Source organism: Colobus angolensis, unplaced genomic scaffold (genome assembly GCF_000951035.1).
Source record: "Colobus angolensis palliatus isolate OR3802 unplaced genomic scaffold, Cang.pa_1.0 Scaffold301, whole genome shotgun sequence".
Classification (NCBI taxonomy): domain Eukaryota; kingdom Metazoa; phylum Chordata; class Mammalia; order Primates; family Cercopithecidae; genus Colobus; species Colobus angolensis.
In genome coordinates, this window is record NW_012116278.1 from 2368248 (window position 1) to 2391614 (window position 23367).

Genomic DNA, 23367 nt, shown 5'->3' on the forward strand with positions numbered 1-23367 from the left:
CATTTATTCCTCAGCCCTCCTTCAACCTGTTCCCAATTTGTCTGAATAGATGATATGTCAGTCCTCCGGGGCCTTCAGAACAGGTCTGGGGAAACAATGGAGGCAGGGACTTCTGGGAAGCAATGATATAAGATTTGTGTAGGCATTTATTAGTCAGCATGTAGTCTGTGGGGATGCTGGTGAGAAATGGTTCTGGCATGCCTGAAGAATGTTCTCCCTAGACAGACTCAATTCGTGGCAACATGACAGAGTGGAAAAATCCATGGTTTTAAAGTCAGGCTGACTTGGCTTGGGATCCTGGAAACACCATATATTAGTTATATGACCTTAATCAAGTGACTTTTACTTCATAAGCCTCTATTGCATTATCTGAAAAATGGGAATAAAAAGTGCTATTTATATCACACAAATATAAGGTTTCCGTGAGGTGCTGCATTCACAAAGCATACAGAGAATTCATGATAACAGTTATGTATTCAGAAAGAAAAAGCCAGTTTCTATGCAGAGGGGGCCACCTTCAGAGACCTTCAGAGTCATCTACAAAATAAAGCAGTGGTTTCTATATTAAGTATCCTGAAGTAGAGACTCTTCAGTTGAGATTCAGAAATATATACATTTTCCAAAACTTCTCAGGTGATTCTGATGACTGGTTACAATTAAGAACCATTATAATAGAGTAGGATAGAATAGAGGTTAGGGTAGGAATTTTTAAAAGCCTACCCATCCCCAGTGTGTAGCTTCCGCGAAGCCTCTTCATACCCTTTAGGTTATTTCTGCTTTCCTTAATTCTCAGCCTTGTGGGTCCCATGCAATTTCACAGAAAAACAACCATTTAATTACAGTAAAATTAAAATGCTGACATCAAATGGTAATGTGGCTTTTCATGAAAGATTGTGTCAGAGGGAGAAAAAAAGGCCATAGTGGTTGAGAGAGCACTGGAGTAATCAGGATCCAATTCTATTTGTAGCTCCAGAAAGCAGAAAACCCACTCTACACCTCCACTTCATAATGTATTCTTCAAGGGGCTGTTCTGAGAAATAAGTGAGATAAGACACTTATCTTAAGTGAGATAAGAGCATCTTGGCATTTAGTAAATGACTGCTTTGGTAACATTAATAGTAACATTAATAGCCCAACTAAAAACAACAGCTGAGAGTGGCCATATGACTGGGTTCTAGCCAATCAGACATAGTCAGAACTATCAGTAAGGCTTCAGAGAAAGGTCTTTAAAAGGGGTCCACTCAGCCAGCATGTACCTTTTAAGCCTTGCCCTTCCCTCTTTTTTTTGGTTTAGATCACACTATGATGCTGGAAGTGGATCTGCCATTTTGGTGGAAACACATACTAAAGAAAGGCTCAGTGAAAATAGCAAGGAGAGCCTGAGTCTCCACTGGCATCTTGAAATAGCCACTGAAGCCCTGGATTACTTGCCTCTACATTTCTTAATATATATGAGTAAGAAAATTCATGATTTATTTATGACACTTGTTTAAGGGTTTCTCTTACTGGGAGTCAGAGCAAATATTGATACATGAGCTATAAAACACCCTAGAAGATCTTGAGTTCAAAACTCTGTAGAATAGGTTTGCTGTAGAAGTTGGGAGCAGCCTTCTAGGACACAGGACTATGTGTTTCTGATAGCTAGATAAAGAAAAATGAAGAGCAACTGGTTTGACCCACATTGGGATCCACAGACACTGAGTGATGATGAGGCACTGTAAGCTGGTGTTGAAATTGATGCTGGGAAGAAGAGTACAGTATCCCTGTTACTACCTTATCCATGATTTCAATTACCCATGGTCATCTTTGGTCTCATAATATTAAATGAAAAATTCCAGAAATTGACAATTCATATGCTTTACATTTTATGCCATCCTCTGTAATGTGATGAAATCTAACATAGCCCTGCTCCATCCAGCCTGACATATGAATTGTCCCTTTGTCCAGTGTCTCCATGCCATCTACACTACCCACCTGTTAGTCACTTAGAAGCCATCTTGGTTACCAGATGGACTATTGCAGTATCACAGTGCTTGTGTTCAAGTAACCCTTATTTTACTTAATAATAATCCCAAAGGGCAAGAGTAGTGATGCTGGCAATTCAGATATACCAGAGAGAAGCCACAAAAAAAGTGCTTTCTTTAAGTGAAAAGGTGAAAGTTCTGTACCTCAGGAGAAAATAAAAATGGTATGCTGACGTTGCTAAGAGAGCAAATCTTCTATCCATGAAATAGGGGATAGTATTTTTTTATAATTGTTTTACTTCATTCAGTACTAGTTATTGGAAATTTTTTACTGTGCCTAATTTATAATTTAAGCTTTATCATAGGTATTTGTGCATATGAAAAAAAATACAGTGTATATAGGGTTCAGTACTATCTGTGTTTTCAGGCATCTACTGGGGATCTTGAAACTTATCCCAAGTTACATAGCTATAGAGGGGGCCTACTGTACAAACTGGAGCTTGAAGGAGATGCAACAGGAAGATGGACAGATGACTGAGCAGTTAGGATGGTTATGATGTCATAGAGGTATTACATGAGAATGATTTCCAATGCCTAAGAAACTGGGGGAGAATGGGTAATTGTCAAAAGCTTTTATTCTCTCAGAATCTACCTTGTTGCACAGACTCCATAAGAGGCCACCAAACATAGCATGGGTCAGGACATACTGCTGTGGAAAGAAGGCAGCCGCGATGGAATCTCATAGACCAGGTTTGAATTCTGGCTTCACCACCTGCCAACTCTACCAATTAACACCTTCCTTCGAGATTTTAGTCTTCTCAACTCTCAATTGGCATAACAGTGGCTACTTGAGTAGGTCACTGACAAGATTATAAATTATTACATAATTTATAAATATGTATAAATCTCAGCTATTGCTATATTTCATTCACTATTTTAACAACAATCCTAGGTGCCAACTATATGCCAGCTATTTTGCTAGATGCTACAGGAATACTGAATATGGTCTCTGTCTTTAAGTAGTGTGGGAAAAAACTGCATTCTCTATCAAACAAAGACAATAGTATTTTAAAATTATTAAAGTCACTCTTCCGTTTAAATTATTTTATTTTGAAGATTCCTATTATTCTTAGGATAAAAACCTGAAATCCTTAGTAGGACAATTATGGATGATGTTGCCCCTGCTTAAAAAATCAGTCTAATCTCAAGCTACCTTTTGCTCTCTCAATTCCAGCTGCCTGTTTATTTCATATACGTGTATTTATGGTTATTTGATTAATGTCTATGTCTCACTACATCTTTGCTCTGTTTGGTCAGAAAGTTTTATCTATTTTGCTACTCACTATATTCCTAAAGCCTGAGCAAAATTTCTGACAGCCAGGAGGCTGTCAAGAAATAGGCTTTTAATAAAAGGAAGAATAAATGACCAGTAAAAGCTACAATGGTAGATAAAGTCATCCCATGCAACAGTAGCCCAAAGAGGGAAACAGCAAACTCTGCCTCAGGTAGAGGAAGTAGCCTTTGAATATAGTAGAACAATCAAGTTTGGCTTTAAAGCACACCACAGAAGAGTTATCCAAGCAGAGAAGCTTTTTGTGTGTGCAAAAATCCCAGGAGCTACTAATTGTACAGAACTCATTCTTCACCTATAAAATGAACTACGTGATACCTATCTTAAGAGAGGGAGGTTATGAGTATTGTCTGAGATGCATGATGTAAATATCTCTGCCAAACATACATAAGGTATTGTGATCAGAATCTACCTCTCTCATAAGCTTAGTTTACATTATGGCATTCTTGAAAACAGAAAAACCATTAAATAATAATAGTAATAATAATAGTGACAATAATAATAAAAAGAAAAAATAGAGGAAAAGAAGAAGAGAAGGAGGAAGAAGAGGAAGAGGAGTAAAAGGAGGAGGAAGAGAAAGAAGAGAAGGAGGAGAAGGAGGAGAAAAATAATTTTCTTTGTTTATTTTCTACTATGTACCTAGCACTTGATGTACAGTATTTTAATCCTATAAAAACTTTCATAGTAGCTAGGATTTTCTTCATTTCAATGATAGAGAAACTGACTTCCAGAGGGTTTAAATGTCCTTTCCAAAATCACAGAACAATAAGCAATTTATACAAACAGTGAAATTGTAATATCATGGCCATCAACAAGTATTTATTACGTACCTACAGTGGATCAGTCCATCTTTCTATGCTCTAAAAATGCAACTGTGTATGAAAAGATAGATATTCTGCCTTAATGAAGCATAGAGTTCACTGGCATAGGCATATTGCAGAGATCCTGATGCTGATTGGTACCACACCACGAGAGGGGCATCTCTTTCCCACACTAAGGGGCATTACTATAGGCAGACAGTGACTCATTTAAGTCTCCATGAATGTCTTGCCACCTCACCTTGATACTAAATATTCTCATATCATGAAGTCAGAGTCATAGGAAAAGGGCAGAATCAGAGGCTAAAATGGTCAACTGGTGAGGTTGCAGCAGAATGACATCTCGGATTCTATCATCCAGAGCCAGAAAGCAGAAGGGAACTAGAGTTGGCCCAGCCACTTGAGTTCTTGTTCACATCAGTCTGGAATATGTTGATACTCAATAAATATTTGTAAGCTGTCACTGTAAAATTTAGAAGCAGTGATGTGCTGGCAGCACACGAGAGCCCCTTACTTTCCAACTCCACATCCAATAAAATAGATCATGATGAGAGTATTTTTTAAACAGAGAAATCAGCAAATACCATAGATTGGTCCCTGCCCACCACCCTGAGTTGGTTGTTAAACATTTAGCAGCATACCGCTAGAGAAAGAGCATCTCTCTCTGAGTCATTGTTTCTCCATCTGTACAAGGGGTAGACGATGAAGTGATTTTAAAGCCCCTAGAAAGTTGGATGATATATTAGAAACAGCAATGGTCTGGGGCAAAGCATACTTTGATTAAATTATAGCTGCTGGCCACACATTGCCCTTGGACCGTTCAGCACACTATTTGTCTCCCTGAGCCGCAATTCCCTCCTGTGTAGAATGAGGCTATTAACTTCTGCATGATTAGGTTTTTCTAGGTGTTAAATATCAACATGGAAAACATGGAAAAACATAGACTCTAATAAGTGTTAGACTCCTCTTATTCCTATCATCTTCATACATTATAATTACAGGAATGAGCGAATACATGAATTTTCATTTTTTTCAGAGTTTGTATACCCTTCTTTTGCTTGATTACTTTTAGTTTTTTTAGTGTTATATAATAAATACCCATGATTTACTACTATTGTTTTCTATTGTCATTATCATTATTATTGTATGTTCTAAATTCCTACTCTATAATGGTAATATTTTTAAAGAATCTTCAAAACATAACCATCTGTAGCCAGTTTCCTTTGGAAAGGACAAATAAATATGCATTTATTCAGCAGCTACTTGGTAGCAGGCATTGTGTTGGCATGTTACATATTTGGCTCATTAAGCCTTCCAAAGATAAGAGCGGAGTCTACATCTCAGAGAGAAAACGTTTTCTTTGGACATCAGCAGAAGCCTATTTGCACCACCAGGGAGCAGTAAAGAGCCACTGTTCAGGATTTTGAAAACTCCAAATCCCCACGACCAGATCACAGCAGTTCTCTTTGGACACAACATAATGGTAAATATTAAGTCTTGGCTGGCCCACCACTCAGATGAGGGTCAGTGTTGAGGGGAAGGACTTATGAGCTAGAGCAGCATGTCTGATTTTAAGCATGTAATCCATAGGAGCTTCTGGGAGATTAATAAGCAGGGATGTGGTTTTCCAAGTGAGCATGGAGATAATATATTCCTTCCACTGCTTTTTGGAGAAAATGAAACTGAGCCTCAGAGATGGACAAAGACTTATCACAGCTACCTTAGTGGGTTGGCAGCAGAGCTAGAGCCAGAACCTGTACTCAGTGTCTTCACACTGACACCTGTTGATAAGCAGGCACATACATTCTGAAATATTCTGATATCACCCTTATCCTGTATTGTCAAGGAAGAGACTGTTATCTTTTCCAATGCAAGGTGTTTCCATCCTGGGATTCCAAAGGGGTGTTTGCACATAGTAGTTCCATTGGTGTTGTTATCAGACAATCCCGAGTTTATTGCTGCTTTATAAAAGATAGCCAGAAACATAGGTAACATGTAAGACAGCGTATCAAAGACAAACTTAAGCATCTTTTTCAGGAATATAATTTTGGTGACCACAGATAAAAGGCCTTTTTCATTTTGAACATGGTGCCCAGAAAGGACTCTAGGAGGAGATCAATGCACTCATTCAATCTTTGCAGCAGGTTCTATCTTAGAAACTGTGTGCATGGATAGAATTAAGGTGTAATGCCTTAATGGATATAGGCAAGATGTAATTCCCACTCTCAACAAGTCTACTGTCTAATAGCACATATTAGCAAGAAAAGGTGCAACTGCATTACAGAATCATGAAATTGATTGTGGTGGCATATATGCCAGTGATTAAGTTTTGGTTTTCCTTCTGTTCTCAACAAGACACATGACAGGAAACCACTTTTGATTCATCAACAGCAGTCTCTCCTAGAAGCGGGGAAAAACAGAATAAGGTACTTTGCAAATCTGATAATACATGTAGATATTTTGGAATCCCATGACGAGCCTCTACTGGAAAGATAAATCACTCTTTTGTCACTGAGGTTAGAGTTCCAGAAAAGAAAACTGAGGAACTAAGGGCACATCTCTTGGAGGGATGAGACTTTCACTCCATTATATAAGGGAAGGGCAGTCTAATCCTTTGTGCATGAAAACTCTGCCCGTCCCCTTAAGTCAATGCCCAGCAAGGAAAGGGCACAGGGATTCTAGGTTGGTGATATATCAGACGTCGTCATTACCTTGATCGGAATTCTTGGGTCTAGCTGATAACTTGACTACGTACCTGAGAGAGCTGAGCATGAGGATTTTCAAATAGAGAGCTCCACACTGGGGACCTCTCGGCCTGGCTTGGCTAGGAATATATAAGCATGTTACCCTTGAAGAACCACAGCAGGTGGCATGACAATTGGACAAGTGAGATCTTGTGGCAAGATAAGCCATATGACCTGTCAGAGCAGAGATTAGCAGTTTCTAAAGGGACAGATTTGGCAGCTGAAAGCAATGAGAGAAATGCTTTTATCTGACACCACTCCTCTTGCTTTGTCTTAGAGGTTGGGGATTTCAAAAGCTCATGCTTTGTTTATTGTTGTGGTGGTGGTGGTTATTCTGCTTGTTAATTTTTAACAGATTTTTTTTTTTTTTTGCTGTTGAGAGAGTACTCCAAAAATTTAACACTGTACAATAATGAAGTCATAGGATGGAGTGATGTATGCAGTCACGAAGCATCTGGGGACCTGAGAGATCAACTGGAAATATCCAACACATGTGACTCTATTTTTACTATGACTTCAAGAGGTGGTTTGTAGAGGTTAAAGCAATATTGGAAATGTAGTTCGCTGCGGTTACAAAGAAAAGGGATCTCAATGATGGCTGCATCAAAATCAGAAAAGGCTTCCCAGAGGAGGGAGGCCTGAGAACAGGTGAACTCAGGGCAACCGTCCGAAGAGGAAATCTGGGCAATGGAAACATGTGCAAGGCAGAGATGGATGAATTCTTAGTTGAGTCTTTTGCATTTGCCTTGTATCTGTGTGGGGGTGTGGGGAATCAGCTTACAGAATCTACAAGGAATCATTTCATTTTGTTTCTTCGTTTTAAGCATATCAAGTTTGGAATTCCACATGACAAGAGCATCAGGTTCATGAGTAGAATGAACAGAGAAGAGGCTAGCAGCTGTGCTTACTGGGTTAGAGAGTCATAGGTTATCTTCCAGGCCATGGGAAACTCCGTCAGAGAAAGAATCTCTTGGCTTCTGAAGAATAAAACCTCAAAGTATGTGGGTCACAGAGTGATATCTCTATCTCAAGCTAGAGACCTACAAGGAGAGAGGGGATAAAGAAGTGCATAGTCCTTTCCCAGTCACTGCTCATTTGGTCTTTGTATTAGTCCATGCTCATGCTGCTATGAAGACATACCCAAGACTGGCTAATTTATAAGGGAAAGGGGTTTAATTGACTCACAGTTCCACAAGGCTGGGGAGGCCTCAGGAAATTTACAATCATGGTGGAAGGGGAAGCAAACACATCCTTCTTCACATGGCAGCAGGAAAGAGAAATACAGAGTGAAGTGGGGGAAAGTCCCTTATAAAACCATCAGATCTCATGAGAATTCACTGAGTATCATAAGAACAGTATGGGGGAACTGCTCCATAATCTATCACCTCTCAAAATCTCCCCACTACGACACATGGGTGTTATAGTAACTGCAATTCAAGATGAGACTTTGGTGGGGGCACAGCCAAACCATATCAGCCTGCATAACTATAAAGTGGGATAGGCAGGGCTGTTCTTTGATTGATGGGTGGCGAGGATCAGAACACAAGATGCCAGTTGGAGACCGTCAGAAGCCTAACTTGCACCAGCACCTTTAGGTGAGAAAAGCAAATTGCACTCTTAAATGCTTTCTAACATTTCCCTTTCTTCCTCCCTGTTGCTTCTTTAGCCAAATTGGGCTGCAGAATCTGGCTTCGAGTGCTTCATTTCTATGGTCCGATCCTTAATTTTAACTATTGTATGTGATAGCCATTATAAACTCTGTCTTTCCTAAGTGTGTTGAAAAATATAAAACTCAAACACCTTGAGAGGCTTAGACTGCCATTCACAATCTGGCCCTGCACCTCCTGCCAGCTTTGTCTCCTGATACTTAGCCTATGCCTCTCCACCTATGATATCTCATCCAAGTCATACTGAATGACTGAATTCTGTGAAATCATCCTATGCACTCTCAAATCCAACCCTCCAGCCTCAGCACATTTCCTATTCATACAGAAAATAGTTCTTTCCATCCTCATCCCGATTACTGGAGAATTCCTACTCTTCCTTCAAGTCTAGGCTTAGACACTTGACTTCCCCACCAGAGAAATAGACTAGCAGGTCATAAGCAGAGTTGCCTTATCCTTTATCATCTCTCCAGCACCAAACATAGCATTTGACAAATGAGGCATGCTCAAACAATGATTGTGTTAAAAAATAAATGACTAAACATTCCAGGGCAGATAATATGAGAATTTAAAAGGAGAGGGGAGGAAAGATGGAACAATGCTGTGGTACAACCTGTGGTCATTTGTTTCCATGGCAGCTTGGGATTCCTCGTATTCCCACATTCTGCCCTTGCTTGAGAGGTGAAACAAGGTCTGCTCAAGCAGAGGCCCATTTTCCTCTGGACAGTATCCACTGCTCCTATTCTGCATTCTTTTGCCTCTGATGTTTTTAGTGAAGCCAGGAGCTTCTTGGATACTTATTATCTCAGACTGTGTGAATAGACTCCAGGCCAGAGTTTCAACTGGGAAGAATGCCCCTGGTGTGAACAGAGCTGTTCTGAATGCATGTAGAGAAAGCAGGTGGCATTTGCTCTTGCTGTGAGCAGATGTGGTAGTCAAGTGCAAAGGAAAGGGAATGAGAGTCAATTATGTGTTGAGTCCCTCAAAGGCAGTGGGACATTGTAGAAAGTTAGCTCAAAATTTGGAAGCACACATCCTGTATTTTGAGTGCTGGTCTTTCACTAACTACTTGTATGACTTTGGGCAAGGAAGTTATCTTTTCTAAATCCAGGTTCTTGAGAATAATATCAGTACCTAATTCTTAGACATGTTCTAAGGATTAAATGAAGAGCATCTCGTGCACTGCTCAAATGAATTCTTAGTATTTAGAAGGCTTTGTTTATCTATCTATGCATTGTCTATCTAATTCAATGTATGAATAGGAAATTTCCCTTCCTTTGCATATAACATAATTTTAACAACTCTGAAAATTAACACAGCATCAGATCACTTTATTCCATTTTAATCTTTCACTATGTATTCCCAATAAACAGTAGCTAAATGCTCTAAGCCAGTACCAAGAACCCACAGTGTGAGAGGGTTTACATATTACCAGTTCTCTAAATCCATAAGATGTGCAACAATATTCTGTAAGAGAATATCCTAACCCTGTTATCTGAAAATACACACAAGTAGCAACCCGTGCAACAACTATACCAATTAATACTTATTGTCTGCCATGAATGTTGATTTCAGAGAAACTCTGATTATTAATCATTCTCACCCCACCGTCAACCATCCAACCGAAGTTGTCATCTCCCAGGGTCGGCAGGCTCTAATAAGTCAAGGAAGTCAGATATATGTAAAGTTAGTTCTGCTTCCAGTTTGAAAGCCTGAGATCCGTGCCTCCAGCAGACAGGCCCAGGCCTCCCACTCTTATTGGAAACATTAGCACCCAGAGGTACACTAGGGAGGCTATTCATGCATTGGTCCTGCTCCAGGGCCAGTGTGGTGGGTACTGTTCTGGCTTAGTTAGCCAGCTTGGGCTTTAGTCCAGCAGCACACGGCTCATCACTCCTGTCTGTAGATATAATGTGGCCATGCTTGACTTCTGAGCCAACCAAAGTAGGAGCCATGCCAAGCTTTCCATAAATTCTGCTAAAAACATATTTATGTCAAACAAATAAATCCTTCAGATCTAGACTTCAGGTGTGGAACTAGAAGTCTCTGTTCCTAGCTCATTGAGTTATTATTGTACTGACACAAATTAAGACCTCACCTATGGACTAGCTATAACGGATCCTAAGCATGGTATACTGTGGTGTTCATATTTTCTCCTACCCAGTCTGATTATGCAACCTCCTTTGTCTCTTTATAGCATCCCCTTTCCTATGGTAAAATCCTCCCCAAGTTATATGGTCCTGGTGAAAGAAGGAAGCTCGGCATTTTTGTAGGTGCCAGTTACACAACTAAGGGAGATCTAGGTTGGTCCATTCATAATACTGGGTTTCATTGAACAGAAACAGGGACTCAAAAACTGTGTGTGAGAGAGAGAGAAATGAGAAAGAAGAAACAGGAGGAAGAGGAGGAGAAGGAAAGGAAGAGAAGGGAAGGGAGGAGAAGAAGGAAATCATTTGAGACTTAGAACCTAAAATAAGAATCCGACACAAGTAAAGTCAGTTTCCACTCCCTGGCAAGCGTAAGTTGTGTGTGTGTGTGTGTGTGTGTGTGTGTGTATTATAGATGATTTGTATTTTCTGTGGTTTTGTTTTAATTTTTTTAATAAAAGAGGAAAAACACAAACAATGAAAAAGGTAAATCTATTCCAACAGAAGGAATTCAGTATTTCAATTCAGTGAATGCAATTTACTGTAGGAAGTTAATAGTATTAAATAATAATGATAATAATCATAAATAAAATAGTGCAGAGGAATCTCAAAAACATAATGTTGAATTTAAAAAGCCCTCAGATTCCTAAGAATACATGGAATGCATGCTATATAATTCCACCAATACAAGGTTCAACAACAGGCAAATGTAATCTCTTAGAAGCTATAGTATCAGCAGAAGAGGAGTTACCCTAGTGGAAGATACTGAAGGGCGAAAGAGGAGGGTTTTTGGGGAGTTGACCATGTTCGATTTCTCATCTGTGTGCTAGTTCTGGGTGTATCCTTAAATTGTGAAAAATTTGGCCAGTCACAATGGCTCACGCCTACAATCCCAGAACTTACTTGAGGCCAGAAGTTTGGACACAGCCTGGCCAACACGGCAAAACCCTGTCTCTACTAAAGAATACAAAAATTAGCCGCCGAGGCAGGCGGATCACGAGGTCAGGAAATCGAGACCATCCTGGTTAACACGGTGAAACCCTGTCTCTACTAAAAAGACAAAAAATTAGCCAGGCATGGTGGCGGGCGCCTCTAATCCCACCTACTCAGGAGGCTGAGGCAGGAGAATGGCGTGAACCCGGGAGGCCGAGCTTGCAGTGAGCCGAGATTGCGCCACTGCACTCCAGCCTGGGCGACTGAACGAGACTCTGTCTCGAAAAAAAAAAAATAGCTGAGTGCGGTGCTGCATGCATGTAATCCCAGCTACTCAGGAGGCTGACATGGGAGGAACACTTGAGCCCGGAAGGCGGAGGTTGAAGTGATCTGAGATCATGCCACTGCACTCCAGCATGGGCGATAGAGCGAAACTCTCTCTCAAAATAATAATAATAATGATACTAAAATTGTGAATTTTTTTTAGGCATGTGCTTGTGATTTGTGAGCTTTTTAGTAGGTCTGCTATATTTTATTGGGATGCTAAAAAAATTATTAAACAAATCTTGCACTAAATCACCTAAATTAATTGTTCGGTAAAGATCTTTACAGTGTTGTGGTGGGCTCACAAAGAATAGCCCATAAATTTGATGAGATATAACTCAGATCTTCTCTTTTTTTAATTCAAAACTCGCCCTTACTGGTTTGAAAAGCAATGACTATTGCACTTGCATGCTCCTATGCTGCTTTTTTCTTTTCTTTTGCTTTTTTTTTTTCCAATTCTCAGCAAAATTTTGAATCTACTCTCCTCATAAATTACTGTGGGGTTAAAGGCATGTTTTTCTGGGCCTGATTCACAATCCACATTCTGAATGGGTCAAGAGAAGCTAGCTCTGCTTTCTCTGAATGGTAACAAAGGCATGCCCAACAATTTATGGAAGGAAAGTGCAGTAATTACTGTAATGCTCATTTGTTTATAAAAGCCACGCTGAACTGCACATATGTAAAACCTTCCCAGATTTTAGATATAATATGTGTAAATGTAAATTTAGCACAATATTATTTCTTTACCAACCAGCACCAGATTCCTCTTTGGGACTAAATTACCTCTTACTGGAAATATTTTTCTTGATATATGGCTGTGATAGAAACTGAGATTCCAATTACCTAGAGGTTGGAGAATTCCAGTGCTTCAGAGAAAAAAGGCAAAGCTGCTCTGAGTAAGAATGGGGGATGTGGAATATAGGAGTGGATCTGTGGTTCTTTGGAGAAAGGGATGATTAGAAAGTGAAAGAGATTGGGGAAGATGAGTAGAAGTCCTTGGTGATGTGGGATTTTTTTTTTTTTTTTTTTGATAGAGCTACACAAACCCTTGTGTGAATAGGGATTTATGGAGCTGAAGGACATGACTGAGTTTCTTATTAAAATTAACATCATGGGCTGGGCACGGTAACTCACGCCTGTAATCCCAGCTCTTTGGGAGGCCGAGGTGGGCGGATCATGAGGTCAGGAGTTCGAGACCAGCTTGACCAACATAGAGAAACCCCGTCTCTACTAAAAATGCAAAAAACTACCTGGGTGTGGTGGTACATGCCTGTAATCCCACCTACTTTGGGAGGCTGAGGCAGGAGAATCACTTGAATGCGGGAGGAGGAGGTTGTGGTGAGCCAAGATGTGCCATTACACTCCAGCCTGGGCAACAAGAGTGAAACTCCATCATAAAAAAAAAAAAAAAAAATTATCATCATGCATGTTATAAGATCAACAGAGACCAGAGAAAGAAGAAGTTCAGGAGGCAGAGGAGTCCCTGAGAAATCAGTTGCTGGGTATCTGTGGAATATTTGGTTAGGTTTTGACTTTCACTGGAAATGCACAGGTCATAGAATCAGCAGAGAAGGAGAAGGGGCTGTGATGAGGGGAGCCAAATGACGACTGAATTACCTAAATATGAAAGTGAGTTATCTTGAAATCATGCTTTTCATCATATTATAAGTAGAGTTTGGCTTTACATTTTGTTTTGGTTTGTGTTTTCACTACTTTACTGAGTTTGATACACATACAAAAAGCTCTAGATATTTAATTTCTACAAAGTCATGTTTTTGCAGATAAGCATACACTTATGAAACCATCAATCACAGTCAATGCCATACATTTACTCATTGCCTCCAGAGCTTTCATCTCAATCCCTTTGGTTGTATTTTGGGTTTTGTTGTTGTTGCTGCTGCTGTTGTTTTCTTTTGTGATAAAAAGCCTTAACATAAGATCTGCCCTCTTAGCAAATTTATACTTTTAACCATACACAACATCTCAATGGTCCTCAGCACTTTTGTAGAAGAGAGAGTTGTATTTCATTTCACAAAATCAAGTCACTCATCACATATTACAAAATGTACGATATGCCTCCAGCCTTGTGCTAAGTGCTGGGGATATAGTGCCAAGCACATCAGACAATGGCCCCCTGGCTTTTGTCTAGGCTTATGTTCTAGCAGAGATAGCAGGAATTGAAACAAAGTATTATTTAAATGTTCTGTCAACATCCTATGGAGGTTGTAATAGGAAGTGCAAACTTCATTTGGGGAAAAAATATCACAATGTCTCAGGAAGAAGATTTTTAAAGTGGGTGATTTGCATCAAGTTGCCTTGCAGATCAATAAGGAATGATAGAAAAAGGTAGAGGCATGCAAGCAATATAAAAACTCAATCAGATTCATCCTAATCCATCTCAGGTAGCTATGAAATATCTCTTACTGATCCATTAAATGTCTCTGTAAACCTGTCTTCTTGGAAAATAAAAATTGTATGCAAGGAATGTGTGTTATATTTAATTAGTTGTTTTTTTAAAATGCCCTCAAGTTGTACAAACAATCCTCTGAAAGTTATTCAAACCATTAACTTTTTCTTTCTAGAAATAAAACGTTATTAAAAGTAAGTAGTCTATAGGCCAGGTGTGGCGGCTCATGCCTGTAACCCCAGCACTTTAGGAGGCCAGGTGGGGAAGATTGATTGAGCCCAGGAGTTTGAGATTAGCCTGGGCAATATAGTGAGACCCCATTCCCAATCTCTACAAAAAGTAAGTAGTCAAAGAGCTTCTGTCTGATTTAATATGAAAGTCAAAGAAATAACATTTTATTACACAGCTTAAACATCATTTTCTTACAGATAACATGAATGTAATCTTTAACATTAAAAAGTTTATGTGTTTAAGCAGTTAAAAATGAAAGTACCAGTGAGATTTTTTCCCCATTAAAATGACAGTATTTTGAAATATAAAAAATAATCAATTATGGTAAGATAATTTTTAAAAAGGAACACTTGCTAAGAATTTGTATTGATACTTTTTTGGAAGAATTTATTAAAAACTTGCATTGCATTTAACCTTTTATCAAATACTTAGTTTAGGCACTATCCTCAGATTTATTTTCACATTTGTAAGAAGATATATGCCTAAGAATATTCACTGTAACATTTTATTTTTTTTTAGATGGAGTCTTGCTCTGTCGCCCAGGCTGGAGTGCAGTGGCGCAATCTCGGCTCACGGCAAGCTCCGCCTCCCAGGTTCACGCCATTCTCCTGCCTCAGCCTCCCGAGTAGCTGGGACTACAGGTGCCCGCCACCAATCTACTATATTTTTAGTAGAGACGGGGTTTCGCCGTATTAGCCAGGATGGTCTCCATCTCCTGACATCGTGATCCGCCTGCGTCGGCCTCCCAAAGTGCTGGGATTACAGACGTGAGCCACCACGCCCGGCCTATAGACTGGGCATTTTTATAACTCTGAAAAATGGAAAACTGAATGTTCAATAGTGGAAAAAAGATCAGGTTCATTTGAAAGGATTCTTCCTGTAAGAACGGTGCAGCCTTTACAAAGAATAGAAATTTTCTGATAAATAATATTGGGTGAAAGTTATTAAAAAGCCAGAACTATTTATAATCTGTGCATTTGTCTTCCTATTTTGTGATCCCATTAATGTCTACAGAAATTCCAAATGATATGAATATATATTTACATACTGTATGTTGCATGTGCATGTATATGCATGTATATGTGCATGTATACTTTTTTTCACCAAAAGGCCTTGAAGACTATTTAGCGAGCAGAAAGTAAAATGTGTACTTTTTCATCTATGGATTTTAGTAAACTTTAAATACTTTAAAAAAGCATATATTCATGATTTACTGTTTAAATTGTTTTAAAAACAATTACCTCCTCTGGTTGTCTCTGTCCAGCTCTGAATGTGAGACAATACAGTCTTGTTTATATGGGGTCATCTTTTTCTGGCCAGCAGAGGCAGCTTTTGCTTTCTTTAATTGATGTGATTGCTTTTTAAATCCTGTTACTAAGACCTGATGGGTGCCCAATAAGCATCTGTGGCTCTAAATCTAAGTCATCACTTCTTGCAGCCCCTCCTCCAAGTTCCTGAAGTCCCAATGCCCTGTGGCCAGGACCTGCAAGACCACTCCTCTATACTCCTATGCTTGGAGAAACCCAGCCTTTTCTCTTTGTTCCCCCAACCCTGGGACCCAGCTTTCTATGGTTTCTTCTTTTGTTACCTCATTTATCCCTTTGCTATTTTTTTCTTTTACTTCTTCAACATTAGATTTCCTGTATTAAATTTTCTCTGTTAAATTCTACATGTTAATTTTTTTTAAATAATTAAAATGATTAGTTGGTTTCTGTTTTCCTGATTGGTTCCTTCCTAATACAAACTCAAACCTGTACGAATGGGTGAGGCTACTTTGCACCAAAGTTTGGAAATAAGCAGTCATGTTTCTCTGCCTCATAGATCTGAAAGAAGGGCTGGGATTCCTCTTTGGTTTTCCTATTTCAAATGCTAAGAACACCTGGAGATGAGCAGGCTCAGCTACCTAAAGGTGAGCCTGAACTCCTACTTATTCACCCTCTGTCCTCTGCTCTTCATTCCGTGTTTCTAAGGCAAGTACTATTTTCCATGCAGGTAGTGAGGTGAGTGCAGTATAATCAGATCTAATACTCCTCACAGTGGGTCTGGAGGCATAGATTTGCTGGTCAGGTTATCAGAGGACACTTTGACTTCAGTTCCCAGCTACATTCTCCAATTCTGCCTTATAAAGAAGCCTCACAAGTTGGAAACTATCAAGCCTCTATTTTTATTAGCTCCACATTTCACTCCTGCTTCTTTCTTACACTAGTTATAGCCTGAAAAGGAAGAATATTAAGTGATTGGTACCCTTAATTTCCAACAGGAAAAATAATAGTAAAAAGCAGAGAAAGACTAGAAGACTAGTATCCCCCCTAAATACATTAAAGAGCTGCTCTGTCTGGATGATTTTTATAGTTTTTCTCTTTTATGCCTCTCTGAATTTCATTTATAATGAACTTGCATTATATTTCTGTTAAAGATAAACTATAATAAAATTCAGAAATGAGAGGGAAACTAAATCTAGAAGGAAATTACACTACAGGTGGAAAAACTGAACTCTCAAAAGCATGAGATTTATAATCAAGTCATGTTGCCTCAACCATACTCATAGTTTCTTATAGATCCTCTAGGCCAAAAAGAGAAATAGTGGTGTAAAGAGTACAAGAAGAAATTGAGCAAAGCAAAGGTACACAAATGGTTCATTGAAAAAGCATAAGCAAAGGAGAATAATCAGATACAGCGTAGAAGGAGATGTGAGCTGGAGAAATGAAGGGTAAAGAGAGGAGAAGAAAGAGAGCAGAGCCTGTATGCAGTGGCATCTGATCTGCCACCATCTATGGAGATTTCCACACAAAAGAAGGTTGGCTACTGGCTCCAACTGGCAGCTCCTTGAATCTCACTCTGTCAGACATCTGTCAGCACTCTGCAAGGACCATTGGAAATCAGGCCCATTCACAGTTAGTCTTGGACCTCCTCAAGTCTTCCCACCCCTACCAGCTACTGAAAAGGAAAGGGGAAAAATGTTATAAAGTTTCTCTAGCCACAGTAAAAATAGCCAAAAAAAGAAAAAGGAGGAGACAGCATCAACAAAGGAAACATGTTCCCATGACTCCTCATTGTCAAAAGCTCTATTCATTCATTAATTCCCCAAATATTTCATGAGCACAACTGCGTGCCAGGCAGTGCAATAAGCACATTACTGATGCCACATTACATGTCCATGCAACAGGCTACACATTAGTGATGTCAACCTGAGCAAGGCTGTTTATGTAGCTCTATGCTTTTCTCCCAAACAAGCTACAGCTCCTGGGACTGCGGTCCACTTGTACCTCTCTCAAGATCCTCCCTTTCCCTGAGAGTGAAGTGGCTAAATATCCAGGAGAGGAAAAATAATACAAGGGAATTTGTCTTCAATTTGCCACTCTAAAGGGGCCACATATCTAAACAGCGGTGCTTTTGCCTGCTTTTCAGTTGACTCTGAAACTTTTTCTAACGTCAAGAATACATACTTGAATTAGATGTCATTCTTCAAAAGTACATGCTTACATACATAAATGCTTTTCACGCATCAGTGCCTTTGCCTGTGAAATTCTCCAGATTTTTCTTTTATCCTTTTTCTATTTGTTACCAAAATCCTAGCCAAATTTTATTTTTTCTTATGAAATACTCTATATCTTATATAGAAAAATTCATCTAAGGTAGCTACATGATAGATAGATTAGATGACAGCACTATAAACTGAATGTTTGCCTCCCCCATTCATATGTTGAAACCTAATACCCAATGCAATTGTATTTGAAAGTAGAAATTTGAGAGCTAATCAGGAGCCCTCATGAATGGGATTACTGACCTAAAAAGGACACCAGAAAACTCCCTCTCTCCTTCCACCATGTGAAGACACAGAATACAGTTGTGCACGAACTAGAAAGCAGGCCCTCACCAGACTCTATGTCTGCCAGTGACTTGATCCTAAACTGTAAGAAGTAAATATATGTTGTCTGTAAGCGATTCCATCTTTGGTATTCCGTTATAGAAGCCCAAATGGACTAAGATGGGTAGATAAATGAATAGATGGATAGCTGGATAATTTGATACACAGATACATGGGTAGATGGATAGATGGATGCATGGATGCATGGATGGATGGATGGATGGATGGATGGATGGATGGATGGATATAAAAAGAAATGCTAAGAAAACCAGGAGCCATATATACTCTACCCAGCTTAAGAAATAGAATGTTAAAGAACCTTTGGAGCTGTCTATGTGCCCCTGCCATGTGCATTCCATTATCATTCTCCCAGCCTTCAGAGGTGACCACTATTTTGAATTTTATGTTAATTATATTTTGTTTTACTGGATAGTTTTTTTCACAAATATTCCCCTGTTTATTGTGGTATAAACATAAAGGGCATCATACTGCAAATATTTTCTCACGAAATACTACTTTCAATCAACCTTATGTTTTGAAAATTAACCTATATATTTTTTGTACTGTAGCTCTGTGTTCTTTCTGCTGCATAGTATGTAATGCAATTACTATTTTACAGTGTGTCAGTTCTACTGATGATGGGAATTTACGATGCCTCCAGTTTTTTGCTAGTAAAATCAATGTTGTTGGAAACATGCTTGTAGAACATCTCCTGGTATACACGCACAAGTTTCTTTAGGTGATATTCATAGGAACCTAATTGTGGGTTGAAGGGATTTTTGAAATTTAGTAGCCAATACCAATTTATTTTTCAACATATTTAGACTAATGTACCTTCCATAAGCAGCATATGAGAGGTGCTGTTGCTCTACACCTTTTACAACAATCAGTATCATTGTACTTTCTTTTTCACCAGTCACAAGAGTGTGAAATGGTAATCTTACGCCATTTTATTTGGTACCTCCCTTATAACTGATGAGAACAAGCATTTTTTCAAATGTTTATTGGTTATTCGTGTTCTTGTTTTTATAAAATGTCTGTCAATGTCTTTGTTAACTTTTATATAGGGTTACATGCATTTTACTTTATATATTCTATATACTAACACTTTATTTGTTGTGGTTATGCAAATACATTCTCCAAATGTGTGGGCTGCATTCGCACTCTCTTTATGATGTCTGTTGATTAACAGAAGCTCTTATTTTTAAAACGTAGTCAGACATTAATCTTTTCCTTTACGATTTGCATTTGTGCATAACAGCTTTTCTTATTTACATACCCCACAGGCACATATATATTTCTCTTTTCTAAACTTGTAGTTTTCAATTAGTGTTTGCATGGCATATGAGGAAACTTTTTTTTTAATTTTTCTATATGAACAGGCAATGTTAAGCCTCATTGAATTAGTCAGCCTTTCCTTTATTGCTCTACAATGTCATTATTGGTATATACTGTTTACATAAATCCTTGTTTCATTGCTTAGCTTTCTATTTTATTTCATTTGTTTATTTGTCTATACCTGCAGAAATGTAAAGTGCCTTCATTATTATGGCTTTAAACAACTCATTTATATGCCTGGACAAGTTTCCTTGTCTTGTTTTTTTTGTTTGTTTGTTTTTTGTTTTTTTTTTTTTTTTTGAGACGGAGTCTCGCTCTGTCGCCCGGACTGGAGTGCAGTGGCCAGATCTCAGCTCACTGCAAGCTCCGTCTCCCGGGTTTACGCCATTCTCCTGCCTCAGCCTCCCGAGTAGCTGGGACTACAGGCGCCCGCCACCTCGCCCGGCTAATTTTTGTATTTTTAGTAGAGACAGGGTTTCACCGTGTTAGCCAGGATGGTCTCGATCTCCTGACCTCGTGATCCGCCCGTCTCGGCCTCCCAAAGTGCTGGGATTATAGGCTTGAGCCACCGCGCCTGGCCTCCTTGTCTTGTTTTTAAGGCTAAGACAAGCTCCTGGCCCTTTGATATAAATTTTGGGATTAGCCAATCAATTCCACAAAAAAAAAAAAAAATCCTGCAGAGATGTTTATTGGTATTGCATTAAATCTATCTATCAGCCTGGGAAGAATTAATATCTTTAGTAGATTGTTTCTATGTATATGTTATGTCTCTCCACTTACTTAGGACGTTTAAAAAATCTTTTGCAATACAAGTTATTTTTTTAACTTTCTACACAAAAGATCTTGCACATCATGTGTTAGATTCATTCCTAGGTACTTCATCTATTTACTATTAGGAAATAGTATTTTTAACTGAAGTGTCTAACTTTTCCTGGTACAAGAAATCTATTGAGTATTGTATATAAATCTTACATTAAGCAAGCTCGTTCTACTTTGTTATTGATTTTATTTGTTGATTTATTTGTTCTGGGTTTCATACATAAAGAATATATATTATTTATCAGTGTGATTAATTCATTAATTTTGCCTTGATGAGCTGGTTAGGATCTCTATTATAATATTAAACCCTGTCTGGTTCTTTCATTTGTGGAAAAAGTTTTTAATGTTTTGCCACTAAGCATGAAGGTAGCTATACAGTTTTGGCAGCTGGCTATGTGGGTCCTTAGTGAGTTCTTTGTGAGTCCTGTGTGAGTTGTTTATAGTTAGTGAGTCTAAATGTAAAGAATTATCCATTCTTGGCCAGGTGCAGTGGCTGATGCCTGTAATCCCAACACTTTGGAAGGCTGAGGGGGGCGGACCACAAGGTCAGGAGATTGAGACCATCCTGGCCAACACAGTGAAACCCCATCTCTACTAAAAATACAAAAATTAGCTGACTGTGGTGGTATGCACCTGTAGTCCCAGCTACTCGGGAGGCTGAGGCAGGAGAATAACTTGAACTTGGGAGGTGGAGGTTGCAGTGAGCTGAGATCGCGCCACTGTACTCTAGCCTGGCGACAGAGAGAGACACCATCTAAAAAAAAAAAAGAAAAGAAAAAAGAAAAAAATATCCATTCTCTTAGTACATGATGGGGTAAACTTCCTACCCTAATTACACAGGACCATATTACTAATTCCAGCCAATAAGTAGTAAGCAGAAAAATGTGTGTCACTTCTAGATCAGAGCATTACTTGCGCATTTGAGACTCTCCAGTGTCCTCTTTCGTCTGACATGATGACTAGTAATATCCAAAAGTTGTTGCTTCTTCAGCCTGAGTCCCCAAGGACATACAGAGGCCCCAAGGACATACAGAGGTGAGCAGAGGTCCCTGCTGATTTCTACTGGATATTTTGTGTAAGGAATAAATAAATCATGAAGTTTTAAGTCACAGAAATTTGGGTCCTATTTGTCACCATGGCCTATGTAACCTAACCTGTACTGATTGCTACAGTATCCTTTCAGACTAAGTGGATTTACTCCCTAGGAAAACACTGCCCTCTGGAGAGTTGATGTTGTTACTCACAAATGGAGGTTGAGTTGTATAATGTATAAAAATTTTTTCTACATCTATTGACATTTACTTTTCTCTTTAATAGATCAATGTGATAAAGATCTTAATAGATTTTATAATGTTGAATCAACTTCACCATCTGGATTAGTGGTAATAGATTCATGCTGGGTTTAGATTATGAATGCTTTGATATTTTTATATCTGTACATGAGTATGAATATTCTGAAAGTGCCCTGTCTACTTTTATTAAGATACATTATTTTTGAAACGAAAAAGGAAATGTTCTCTCTTTTTATCCAATATATGAAAGACTATATAAAATCACAACTATCTGTTACATAACTATTGGTAAATTTGCCTATTAAACTGTTATTTTAAAAAATAATGAATTTTGAAGTGATAGATGTGCTAATTAGTCTGATTTGAACTACACATTGTATACATGTATTGAAATGCCACACATTACCTGATAAATATGTATAATTATTATGTGTAAATTAAAAATAATAAAAGCAAGGAAACCCAAAACTGTTTTTTTTCTTTTGGTTGATAGAAAAATTCTGAGCCAACTTTTAATTTTTATAAATACATTTAGATTATCTTTTTCTTCTTCAGTCTCCTTAGTAATTTATATTATGCAAGTGTCCATCTATTTTCTTTTTCTTTCTTTTTTTTTTAGATGGAGTCTCACTCTGTCACCCAGGCTGGAGTGCAGTGGTGCGATCTCGACTCACTGCAACCTCCACCTCCCGGGTTTGAAAGATTCTCCTGCCTCAGCCTCCTGAGTAGCTGGGATTACAGGCACTTGCCACTACGCCCAGCTAATTTTTTTGTATTTTTAGTGTAGACGGGGTTTCACCATGTTGACCAGGCTGGTCTTGAACTCTTGACCTCATGATCCACCCGTCTCAGCCTCCCAAAGTGCTGGGATTACAGGCATGAGCCACTGTGCCCAGCTGCAGGGTCCACTTGTTTCCTAAATGTACAATTTAGCAGTGTCCACTTGTTTCCTAAATGTACAATTTACTAGCTGAAAGTTTGTATAACTCTTTCATTTAAAAATTCATAGCATGCATCATTAAGTCCTTTTTCTTTTTTAGTATCATTTACTTATTTTTCCTTTCTCTTTCTTCTCTTACACTTTCATGTCCAATCTTGCTATTATTTGGTTTTAATTATGTAAAGAAACAAACTCTGTTTTTATTCTTTCTCCAAGATGGCAAACTGGAGGCTTTCAGCATGCCTCTGCCACTTGGATACAGCAAGATAGCACATAAAGAACAACACTGTGAGCTTTAATTCAAGAAAAATGGGAACCCACTGGAACTGTAAAGGACATCCCAGATGCCAGAGAGGAAAATGCTGGCAAACAGCCTCTGTGATGGTGTCCAGGTGATAAAATGATTGAAGCCCCAGTATGTAAGAGAAACAGCTAGCCTATTTCTGTGACTTACCTTTCCACCGGGGATATAAGCAACCCAGTCTGAGGGAGAACATTTTGTTTCTTCCTAGCCCTGGAAAAATGTT